Below are 12769 nucleotides of genomic sequence, written 5' to 3'. Positions count from 1 at the left end.
GCAGGTTCGCATTTGATTCGGACAGACAGTAATGAAACAGTGGAGCCAAGAACTGGTGGGCCATTACCTTTAATCCTAGCTTGCACCTGGTGGGCAAGTAAAAACACACACTGGGCTCCAAAACCCACTCCTTCAGTGCTCACAAAGCTACTGACTTATCCGAGTTTCCTAGGATCAAAGGTTTCTAGCTCACCAGCCTTATTCACCTCTGTTCCCCATCTTCTCCTCTCTGCACAAACTGGCTTCTCCTTCAATACTCCGTCATCTTGGCTGCTTCTCCTCTCCTCCACGTGGCCTTTATCTGCTCTCCTTTCTCTGCTCTCTCCTCTAATGCTAACCTCAGGAAGAGAGATTGAGAGAGAGAGAGGAAGCTCCCGGTCTGCCCCACTTTATAGTGTAGAAATCAAAACCTTTAATCCAATATACAAACAAGGAAGTCTCTGGTACAAAGTCACTTATCTGAGGCACGATGAGATTCCTGAGAGTGCACTACCCACATCATGCAATCAGTCAAGGGTGTGGGGAAAAGCTTAGTCTTAAAACTAAGCGTTAGGCTATAATGACCCTGCCTGCTTACAGCCTGTCCCCCACACCCAATGCAAACTATAAGTGAGCAAACATATATATCATATGTACAAACCTATTTGACCAACAGAGTTATAGTTTAGAGATGGGAATGTACTTGCGGCTCCAGGCCCACTACTGAGGACCCTACACGGGGTGGAGCTCGGTCTCCATCCTGGCTCTGCCCTGGGTCTCCTTGTCCTGCCCATCTCCCTGGGAATATTTTTAAAGTTTTGTGATTGCTGTCACTAATGAGATGGGGACAGAAGGTGGAGGAGAGTTCCACCATGGGGCAGGAAATGTGCCCCATGGCCAGATTTCTTGGAGATGGGCTGAGCAGCTCCATGGCAACTGAGAATATGGCAGTTCTTCTCCCCATTAATACAAAAAGGCCTTAGTGAAACTATATATACATAACACAGATATACGTAGCAGGACAGCAAGTCCTAGATAAAAGGCGGGAGGGAGTTGGGGGAGAAGGGAGCAAAGGAGGTATAAAAAGGAATACAGGGGTGTGGGGTTAAAATGTTATGTTCAGTGGGACACTTGAATCCATGTAAACAATAAGTTAAAAACTAATAAAAAATAAAAAAATTGGCCCTGGCCGGTTGGCTCAGTGGTAGAATGTCAGCCTGGCGTGCAGGAGTCCCGGGTTCAATTCCCGGCCAGGGCACACAGGAGAAGCGCCCATCTGCTTCTCCATCCCTCCCCATCTCCTTTCTCTCTGTCTCTCTCTTCCCCTCCCGCAGCCAAGGCTCCATTGGAGCAAGGTTGGCCCGGGTGCTGAGGATGGCTCTGTGGCCTCTGCCCCAGGTGCTAGAATGGCTCTGGTTGCATCAGAGCAATGCCTCAGATGGGCAGAGCATCGCCCCCTGGTGGGCATGCCGGGTGGATGCCAGTCAGGTGCATGTGGGAGTCTGTCTGACTGCCTCCCCGTTTCTAACTTCAGAAAAATACAAAAAAAAAAAAAAAAAAAAATTTCATGAGGGATTACATACACAAAAAAATACAAAAAGGCCTACAGGTTCACTAATGGGTTTTTTTGGGGGGATAGAGACAGAGGACAAATAGGGAGAATGATGAGAAGCATCAATTCTTTGTCGTAGCCCTGGCCGGTTGGCTCAGTGGTAGAGCATCGGCCTGGCGTGCAGGAGTCCCGGGTTCGATTCTCGGTCAGGGCACACAGGAGGAGTGCTTTTGGGCAGATAAAATGTATTATGCTCACTTTGTTAAAGTGGCACTGCCCACGTGGAGGCCGTTGCCCAGGTGATATTAATGTGTGTCTCTGTGGGTATGGGGCTTGGTTTTGGGATTAAACCTTTCCCACCCTTTTTGATGTGGGGTGGTACAATCCATTCATGCCTCAGAGAAGTGACTTTGTATTAGAGACTTCCCTATTTTGTATATTGGATTAAAGGTTGTGAAGCTACACTATAAAATGGGGGCAGAACAAGAGTTTACTCTCTTGGTACCGTACCTGGGATGATTAGCATGAGAGAGCAGAGGGAGCAGAGCAGAGAGCAGAAAGAGGCCATGTGGCCAGGAGAAGCAGCCAAGATGGCGGAGTGCTGAGTGAGATGCCAGTTTGTGCAGAGTTTGTATCTGGGATAAGGAAGGAGATGGGGAACTGAGGAGAATAAGGCTGGTGAGCTAGAAACCTTTGATTCTAGGAAACTCGGATAAGTCAGTAGCTTTGTGAGCACTGAATGTGAGTGGGTTTTGGAGCCCAGTGTGTGTGTTTTTACTTGCCCGCCGGGTGCAAGCTAGGATTAAAGACTATGGCCCACCAGTTTGTGGCTCCGTTGTTTCTTTACCGACTGTCCGAATCCAATGTGAACCTGCATGGGCCGGGCTGCTGTGATGGTGGCCCTGGCTTTACACGCGCCCATCTGCTTCTCCACCCCTCCCCCTCTCCTTCCTCTCTGTCTCTCTCTTCCCCTCCCGCAGCCAAGGCTCCATTGGAGCAAAGTTAGCCAGGGCGCTGAGGATGGCTCTGTGGCCTTTACCTCAGGCACTAGAATGACTCTGGTTGTGACAGAGCGACCCCCCCCCCCATGGGCAGAGCATCGCCCCCTGGTGGGCGTGCTGGGTGGATCCCGGTCGGGCGCATGCGGGAGTCTGTTTGACTGCCTCCCCGTTTCCAGCTTCAGAAAAATGCAAAAAAAAAAAAAAAATCTTTGTTGTGGCACCTTAGTTGTTCCTTGATTGCTTTCCCATATGTGCCTTGACTGGGGGACTACAGCTGAGCGAGTGACTCCTTGCTCAAGCCAGCGACCTTGAACTCAAGCTGGTGAGCCTTGCTCAAACCAGATGAGGCCGCGCTCAAGCTGGCGACCTTGGGGTTTTGAACCTGGGCCTTCCGCATCCCAGTCTGATGCTGTATCCACTGTGCTACCGCCTGGTCAGGCCACTAATGGCATCCTTTTCAACTACTCCCTTGCAAGACAGAACACCAAGTATCACCCCCATTACCCTAGTTTCCAGAGGAGGAAAATGAAAGGCTAGAAAGTGTCTGCCTGACCAGGTGGTGATGCAGTGGCTAGAGTATCAGCCTGGAATACTGAGGACCCAGGTTCGAAACCCCGAGGTCACCATCTTGAGCACAGGCTCATCCAGCTTGAGCGCGGAGCACTGGCTTGAGTGTGGAATCATAAACATGAGCCCATGGTCGCTGGCTTGAGCAAGGGGTCACTGGCTCTGCTGGAGACCGCCTACAAGGCACATATGAGAAAGCAATCAATGAACAACTAAGGTGTTGCAACAAAGAATTGGTGTTTCTCATCTCCCTTCCTGTCTGTCCCTGACTGTCCTCCAATCCCCTCTGTTGGTCAAATAAGTTTGTAAATATAATATATATGTCTGCTCACTTATAGTTTGCATTGGGTTTGAGGGACAGGCTTTAAGTAGGCAGGGTGGTTATAGCCTAAGGCAGGGGTCCCCAAACTTTTTACACAGGGGGCCAGTTCACTGTCCCTCAGACCGTTGGAGGGCTGGACTATAAATAAAACTATGAACAAATCCCTATGCACACTGCACATATCTTATTTTAAAGTAAAAAAACAAAATGGGAACAAATACAATATTTAAAATAAAGAACAAGTAAATTTAAATCAACAAACTGACCAGTATTTCAATGGGAACTATGCTCCTCTCACTGACCACCAATGAAAGAGGTGCCCCTTCTAGAAGTGCGGAGGGGGCTGGATAAATGGCCTCAAGGGGTCGTAGTTTGGGGACCCCTGGCCTAAGGCTTAGTTTTAAGACCAAGCTTTTCCCCACACCCTTGACTGATTGCTTGATGTGGGTGGTGCACTCTCATGAGGAATCTCATTATGCTTCAGATAAATGACTTTGTACCAGAGACTTCCTTGTTTGTATATTGGATTAAAGCAGGGGTCGGGAACCTATGGCTCAGGAGCCAGATGTGGCTCTTTTGATGGCTGCATCTGGCTCGCAGACAAATCTTTAATAAAAAAAATGTTTGTAATTATATGAAGTGAAATAAGTAAATCAGAAAAAAACAGGAACTCCATTATTCCATACGTAGGTGGGACATAAAAGTGAGACTAAGAGACATTGATAAGAGTGTGGTGGTTACGGGGGAGGGGGGAGAGGGAAAGGGGGAGGGGGAGGGGCACAAAGAAAAAAGATAGAAGGTGACAGAGGACAATCTGACTTTGGGTGATGGGTATGCAACATAATTAAACGACAAGATAACCTGGACATGTTATCTTTGAATATATGTATCCTGATTTATTGATGTCACCCCATTAAAAAAATAAAATTATAAAAAAAAAAAATGTTTGTAAAGCCAGAAGCCAAGGCCACCATCACAGTAGCCTGGCCCATGCAGGTTCGCATTGGATTCAGACAGTCGGTAAAGAAACAACGGAGCCAGCCCTGGCCGGTTGGCTCAGCGGTAGAGCGTCGGCCTAGCGTGCGGAGGACCCGGGTTCGATTCCCGGCCAGGGCACATAGGAGAAGCGCCCATTTGCTTCTCCACCCCTCCGCCGCGCTTTCCTCTCTGTCTCTCTCTTCCCCTCCCGCAGCCGAGGCTCCATTGGAGCAAAGATGGCCCGGGCGCTGGGGATGGCTCTGTGGCCTCTGCCCCAGGCGCTAGAGTGGCTCTGGTCGCAATATGGCGACGCCCAGGATGGGCAGAGCATCGCCCCCTGGGGGGCAGAGCACCGCCCCTGGTGGGCGTGCCGGGTGGATCCCGGTCAGGCGCATGCGGGAGTCTGTCTGACTGTCTCTCCCTGTTTCCAGCTTCAGAAAAATGAAAAGAAAAAAAAAAAAAAAAAAAAAAAAAAGAAACAACGGAGCCAAAAACTGATGGGTCATCTTATTTAATCCTAGCTTGCACCCGGCGGGCAAGTAAAAACACACACTGGGCTCCAAAACCCACTCACATTCAGTGCTCACAAAGCTACTGACTTATCCGAGTTTCCTAGAATCAAAGGTTTCTAGCTCACCAGACTTATTCACCTCTGTTCCCCATCTCCTTCCTTCTCCCTGCACAAACTCTGCACAAACTGGCTTCTCACTCAACACTCCGCCATCTTGGCTGCTTTTCCTGGCCTCCTCCACATGGCCTTTCTCTGCTCTCTGCTCTCTAATGCTAATCTCAGGAATCGAGAGAGCAAGATCCTATTCTGCCCCTACTTCATAGTATAGAAATCCAAACCTTTAATCCAATATACAAAATAGGGAAGTCTCTAATACAAAGTCACTTATCTGGGGCATGATGGGATTGTACTGCCCCACATCAAAAAGGGTGGGAAAGGCTTAATCCCAAAACTAAGCCCCAGGCTACAAGGATTCTGCCTGCCCACAGCCCACCCCCAACACACATTAATATCACCTGGGCGACGGCCTCCATGTGGGCAGCGCCATCTTTAACAAAGTGAGCATAATATATTTTATCTGCCCAACAATGTTAAAAATATAAAACATTCTCATGTATTACAATCCATTCATTTCCTACTGCTCATGTTTATGGTTGGCCAGAGCCAATCACAGCTGTCCTTTGGGACAACACCAAATTTTTATGGGATAATGCGTAACGTACAGGGGTCCGTGTATGGCTCTCATGGAATTACATTTTAAAATATGTGGCGTTCATGGCTCTCTCAGCCAAAAAGGGTCCCGACCCCTGTGTTAAAGGTTTTGATTTCTACACTATAAAATGGGGCAGACTGGGAGCTTGCTCTCTCTTGGTTCCTAAGATTATCATTAGAGAACAGAGCAGAGACAGGCCACATGGAGGAGGCCAGGAGAAGCAGCCAAGATGGAGGAATGCTGAAGGAGAAGCCAGTTTGTGCAGAGAGGAGATGGGGAACAGAGGTGAATAAGGCTAGTGAGGTGGAAACCTTTGATTCTAGGAAACTCGGATAAGTCAGTAGCTGTGTGAGCACCAAATGAGTGGGTTTTGGAGCCCAGTGTGTGTTTTTACTTGCCCACCAGGTGCAATCTAGGATTAAAGGTAATGGCCCACCAGTTCTTGGCTTCGTTGTTTCATTACTGTCTGTTCGAATCAAACGTGAACCTGCATGGGCCAGGAGGCTGTGATGGTTGGCTGTGGATACTGGCTTTACACCCTCTCTCTCATTTAAAATCCCCCCCCCCCCCCCATAAAGCCAGTATCTAGGGCCAGGGCAACTATCACAACAGCCCGGCCCATGCAGGTTCGCATTGGATTCGGACAGTCGGTAAAGAAACAACGGAGCCACAAACTGGTGAGCCATAGTCTTTAATCCTAGCTTGCACCCGGCGGGCAAGTAAAAACATACACTGGGCTCCAAAACCCAATCACATTCAGTGCTCACAAAGCCACTGACTTATCTGAGTTTCCTAGAATCAAAGGTTTCTAGCTCACCAGCCTTATTCTCCTCAGTTCCCCATCTCCTTCCTTATCCCAGATACAAACTCTGTACAAACTGGCATCTCACTCAGCACTCTGCCATCTTGGCTGCTTTTCCTGGCCTCCTCCACGTGGCCTCCTTCCGCTGCTGGCTGTACTCTCTCTGCTCTCTCATGCTAACCTCAGGAACCAAGAGTGCAAGCTCCCGCTCCGTCCTCATTTTATAGTGTAGAAATCCAAACTCTTAATCCAATATACAAAACAGGGAAGTCTCTAATACAAAGTCACTTCTCTGAGGCATGATTGGATTGTACCACCCCACATCAAAAAGGGTGGGAAAGGCTTAATCCCAAAACCAAGCCCCAGGCTACAAGGATTCTGCCTGCCTTTAGCCCACCCCAACACACATTAATATCACCTGGGCGACGGCCTCCATCTTTAACAAAGTGAGCATAATACATTTTATCTGCCCAATACCCCCCCCCAAAAAAAAAAAAAAAAACCCAGAAAGTGATTCACCCATGGTCATACAGCAGTGAGAACCAGAGCTGGTTCCAGAACCCACGCCTCTGGCACCAAGGCCACGCCTCTTTCTGCTCCATCTCACTGGTTCTCCTCTGGGTCTAGGAGCACAGGGGATGACCGAGGCAGGGGCAATGTACTCTGAACCTGATCCCAAGCTGACCCAGCCCATGGTGAGCCTGCCTGCCTCTGATTTTCCTGAGGGTGACTGAGGGGCCAGGCAGAATCTGCAGCTAATTCATATCTTTCCCCACTGCCTACTGCAGAGCCTCAATTATGTGTATTAAGGGAAGAGGTGAGTGAATGAATGGATGAGGGAAAGAAGGAAGGAAGGAAGCTTGTTCTCTCTAAGGCGAGTCACTCTGCCAGCCTCTGAGACTCAGAAATCCATCTAGTGACTCTAGACTAGCCCAACCTGCTCATTTTAAAGAAGAGGCCCAGATAGGAAGTGATGGGCTGGAGGTCACGAGCCCACTGTAGGAGAGCCAGGCCTGGAACCCAGGTTTCTGATTCCTGCTCTTTCCTCTTGCCCTGGGCAGAGATCAAGGTCAGGAGGATCTGAGCCACTTAGAATGGGCTTCAAGTCAAGTCACGTCATGCAGGCCTCTCTTCACCTAATCTCCTGAATCAATTTGCAAAACTTCCATTAATACTGTCAGGAAATCTGCAAGCTGTTTAAAGCCAGGGCATCATAGTAACTGCCTGCATAACGGCTACCTGGGGGAAGACAGACATTAATGGCCTAATTAAAGATTAGCGTGGCCTTGGGCAGTTCAACAAAATTTACTTTTCTCAAGAAGCAGCTGGTGGTGGAAGAGCCTCACCTCACTAAGGGGCTAGGTGTCCCTCTCTTATTAACACTGCCTGTCCCCAGGAGGCTGGGGTTTCCTGGGGAAAGAGACAATGGAGCAGCAATTTGTTTGCCAAGTAGAGTGATTCTGACTCAGGGTAACACTGCAGAGCAGGGCTTCTTAAACTCTGGTGGGCAGCCACATCACCGGGGCACTCTGTGCACGCAGGTTCTGATTTATTGTAGAAAGGTTACGGTGGGGCCTGAGACTGCATTTCTAACAAGGTCTCAGGTGATTCCCATGCTGATAGTTCTTAGAACACACAGTAAAGGAGCGAAGCTGTAGAAGTAAGTCAGGAGATGTGGATAGGAGCTGTGGCTCAAACACTAATGAACGCGGGAAGAGGAGGCCAGCTACCAGGCTGCGTCCACGGTTGGTTCCAAGCCAGCCTTGACGGGGAGCTCTTTCTTATGTGGGAATTTGTGGCGTCAGGTGAAGACAGGTAGCTCCGAAATTCCATCCGCCCACTTAAGAATCCTGGCTTCAGTATTCGGTGCCCAGAGATGAAGATAATAACAGTAACCTACTTTACAGAGTTGTAAGGACTAAACGAAGTCGTTCATTTAAAGCATTACCTTTGAAAATGGAGGAAGTGTGCTGTGTCAGTATAGTTTATATGTTTTTATGGAATAATATTCAGAAGATACTTTTGTTTTTGAAAGGAATATTTAATTAAAATCTTATATTTTATGAAAATCTAGTTCTTAAGTTTTAAGATTTAGCTTATAAATTGTTTTTATAAGCTACCAAACTTTAGTAGTATTTTAGGTCATTTTGGGATGTTTGTTCCATTTACAAAGTTAATCAAACATCTTCAAATATTTAAAGTGTCATTTGATAAATTTGTTTCATTTTAGTTTTCAGTACTATGCTTTATTCCTAATTGATAAAGCTTCCTAAGTAATTAATAAATCCGAGAGAATCTTGTTAACTGAACTAACACCGTATCTTAAATGTTCTAACAGTGTATATGTACTAAGCTTGATTTCTAATTGACAAACCTTCCAAAGTAATTAAATTCAAGAGAACTTGTTATCATAAATGTTCTAACACTGTATATTAATTTAATATGATTTTTAACTTAAAATCACAAATGTAACTCAATTATTAAATTACATTTTAGATTAGAATTAAAGGCTGACTTGCTGCTCAAAGAAGCCAAATTCTCGGCTCTGGCTGGTTGGCTCAGTGGTAGAGCGTTGGCCTGGCATGTGGAAGTCCCGGGTTCAATTCCTGGCCAGGGCACATAGGAGAAGCACCCATCTGTTTCTCTACCCTTCCCCCTCTCCTTTCTCTCCGTCTCTCTCTTCCCTTCCCACCAAGCCTCCATTGGAGCAAAGTTGGCCTGGGCACTGAGGATGTCTGCAAGGCCTCCGCCTCAGGCGCTAGAATGCAATGGAGCAATGCCGCAGATGGGCAGAGCATTGCCCCCTGGTGGGCATGTCAGGTGGATCCCAGTCAGGTGTATGCGGGAGTCTGTCTCTCTGCTTCTCCGCTTCTCACTTCAGAAAAATACTCGCCCCCAAAAGAAGCCAAATTCTCAAACATTACAAATACTTAAGGTACCAATATGCACTGACCCTTTATCATATAAAATAGTTCATCCTTTGGGTTTGAGTTTCTCAAACATTTCTATATTTGAGAATGAATGGTCTTTTCCTACTAAGGAGATAATTATACCTTCTGTTTTGGGGGTCACCTTCTCAGATGGTTGAGGTTGCATAATAGTCAGTATAATAGGCCACAGTGCTGACAGGATTCTTTTTTTTTTTTTTTTTTTACAGAGACAGAGAGAGTCAGAGAAAGGGACAGATAGGGACAGACAGACAGGAACGAAGAGAGATGAGAAGCATCAATCATCAGTTTTTCGTTGTGACACCTTAGTTGTTCATTGATTGCTTTCTCATATGTGCTTTGACCGTGGGGCTCCAGCAGACCGAGTAACCCCTTGCTCGAGCCAGCAACCTTGTGTCCAAGCTGGTGAGCCTTGCTCAAATCAGATGAGCCCGCGCTCAAGCTGGCAACCTCAAGGTCTCGAACCTGGGTCCTCCACATCCCAGTCCGACACTCCATCCACTGCGCCACCTCCTGGTCAGACATGTTGACAGGATTCTTATCAGTGGTGTTGATGGAACCCAGTAAGCTCCATGTTTAAATGCTCAGTCAGGTCAGCGTCTCTATAAATTAAAGGAGGTGGCCATGCAGTCTATGCCCCAGGATTTGAGTTCCTTCATAACTTAATTCTTCATTCCACTACAGAAACTGGTGGCTGCCTCCTGTGCTACCACAACACATGATTGGACTTTGCCTTTTTTGGCCTCTTGAGATATTGAAATATTCTCCTGTCTTCAGCCTCCAAAAATGTTTGACCTTGAGGATGTGCTGCAGTTTTGTTTATATTCTTTCTGTTTCTTAGGAATCATACCTCCTGAGACATTAAAATGGCTTCCTTTGGAATTCTGGTTCTCTTTTATAGTTCGGTTTAATTTTGTGCTCACAACTCTTAGAGTCACACTCTGATAAGTTAGTGTTATTATTATTGACACTAATCATCTTAAAATGATCATGAAATGATTCTCTTTAGACTCCTGGGATATCTAGGAAGATGCCACATGGTGACCCCGGCTCCTCCCTCAGGTCTTGATGACCTCTGACTACTCCTTTTCTGGACATTTATGGTTACAAAAGAATGAGCCATGGCTCAGCTCAGATTAGAGATCTTGGGCCAGTACTTTTACTTCTCTGAGCCTCAGTTTCGTCATCTGTATAATGGAGATTGTAGTATTTCCCCTGATAGGGCTGTCAGATGGAGCCAATGAGATAGACAATATACCAAAGCACCTGGTACATTGTAAGTGCTACAAAAACTTATGTCACCGTTATTTTTCCTTCAATTCATTTTTAAAATAGTGGCGATTACTTATAAATCTCTCTCTTTCTCTCCAAAATTACAGGGTAAGAGCACGTCTAAGCCTACAGACTAGATTTTCTTTTTTTTTGTATTTTTCTGAAGTTGGAAATGGGGAGGCAGTCAGACAAACTCCTGCATGCACCCGACTGGGATCCACCCGGCATGCCCACCAGGGGGCGATGATCCGCCCATCTGGGCTGTTGCTCTGTTGCAACCAGAGCCATTCTAGTGCCTGAGGCAGAGGCCACAGAGTCATCCTCAGCGCCCGGGCCAACTTTGCTGCAATGGAGCCTTGGCTGCGGGAGGGGAAGAGAGAGAGAGAGGAAGGAGAGGGGGAGGGGTGGAGAAGCAGATGGGTGCCTCTCCTGTGTGCCCTGGCTGGGAATCGAACCCGGGACTCCTGCACGCCAGGCTGATGCTCTACCACTGAGCCAACCGGCCAGGGCCTAGATTTTCTTAAAAACAAACAAACCAAAACCCAACTAACCGTGTGTACTGTCTCCTGTGGCTGTCTGGCTGAGTGAGAATGTCTCCCCAAGGGCAGGGCCTCCCACTGCTTAGCACAGATCTAGCAATGTGTGTGGACTGGCCTGGGTCTCCTGGGGTTGCAGCTGTTGGTTTTGGGGAGCTGTGGCCATTTGTCCACAGCTTTTCTTAACCCCAGCTTGGGCCCAGTCCACCATGTCTAGGAAGAAACTGGCATCTCTAGGGTCATAAGAAGAGCATAGGTTTTAGAGTCAGACAGACTTGAGCTTGAATTCCAGCTCTGCTATCAACAGGCTGTGGAGACGCAGGCAGACTCTTTCACCCCCTTGGCCTCTGTTTCCTCATCTGCAGATGGGTAGGATTAGCTAATCTCTATTTCACAGGGACAGCACGAGATTAAATAAAATGATGGGTGCAATAGTACTTTGCAAACTGTAAATCCCTATACACGTGTACTGTAAGGACCATTGTAGGATTAGAATGCTATTATTAAATGCCACTTTTTCTCCTCATGTTTCCTGCCTGGTGAATTTCTGAGCGGCAGATCAAATGCCCCCATCCATTGCAAAACCTTCCATAGCAAGAGTGCAGTCTTTCCTCGCCCTTGTCTCCTCAGAGCCCAGAACTTTCCCCTATCAGAGATGGTGGAATGCTGTTTGTGTCAGTACTACATGGTGAATCCTGGACTGTGTCTTTCTCTTTCCTGTCTGCCTGACTGTTGGTCAAATAAGTTTGTAAATAATGATATATATGTTTGCTTGCTCATAGTTTGCATTGGATGTGGGGGTACAGGCTATAAGCAGGCAGGATTCTTATAGCCTAAGGCTTAGTTTTAAGACTAAGCCTTTCCCACCCTTTTTGATGTAGGGTGCTGCACTCTCCTGAGGAATCCAATTATGCCTCAGATAAGTGACTTTGTATCAGAGACTTCCTTGTTTGTATATTGGATTAAAGGTTTTGAACCTACCCTATAAAGTGGGGCAGACCAGGAGCTTGCTCTCTGTCGGTTCCTGAGATTAGCATTAGAGCAGAGAGCAGAGAAAGGCCATGTGAAGGAGAGGCAAGGAGAAGCAGCCAAGATGGCGGAGTGCTGAGGGAGAAGCCAATTTGTGTAGAGTTTGTGCAGAGAGAAGGAGATGGGGAACAGAGGTGAATAAGTCTGGTGAGCTAGAAACCTTGATTCTAGGAAATTTGGATAAGTCAGTAGCTTTGTGAGCACTGAATGAGTGGGTTTTGGAACCCAGTGTGTGTTTTACTTGCCTGCCGGTTGCAGGCTAGGATTAAAGCTAATGGCCCTCCAATTCTTGGCTCCTTTGTTTCATTACTGTCTGTCCGAATCCAATGCGAACCTGCACGTGAATGGCCATGATGGTGGCTCCTGGCCTTACACTGACATTCAGTAGGACCTGCCTCAACAGATACTAGCGGAGTGAAAGAATGATTAATTCACGAAGGGCTTAGTAGAGCAAGCTGTGTCCTATCCGCCCAAGAGCTTCATTTCCAGTCAGCCATCTTTCCGTCTGAGTCTCTTCCTAGACCCCACTCACCCTCCCACTGCCCCTCCCGGCCTTCTCC

This window comes from Saccopteryx bilineata, chromosome 2 (genome assembly GCF_036850765.1).
Source record: "Saccopteryx bilineata isolate mSacBil1 chromosome 2, mSacBil1_pri_phased_curated, whole genome shotgun sequence".
NCBI classification, from domain to species: domain Eukaryota; kingdom Metazoa; phylum Chordata; class Mammalia; order Chiroptera; family Emballonuridae; genus Saccopteryx; species Saccopteryx bilineata.
The sequence above is the reverse complement of the archived record's forward strand: the minus strand, read 5'-3'. Positions refer to the sequence as shown.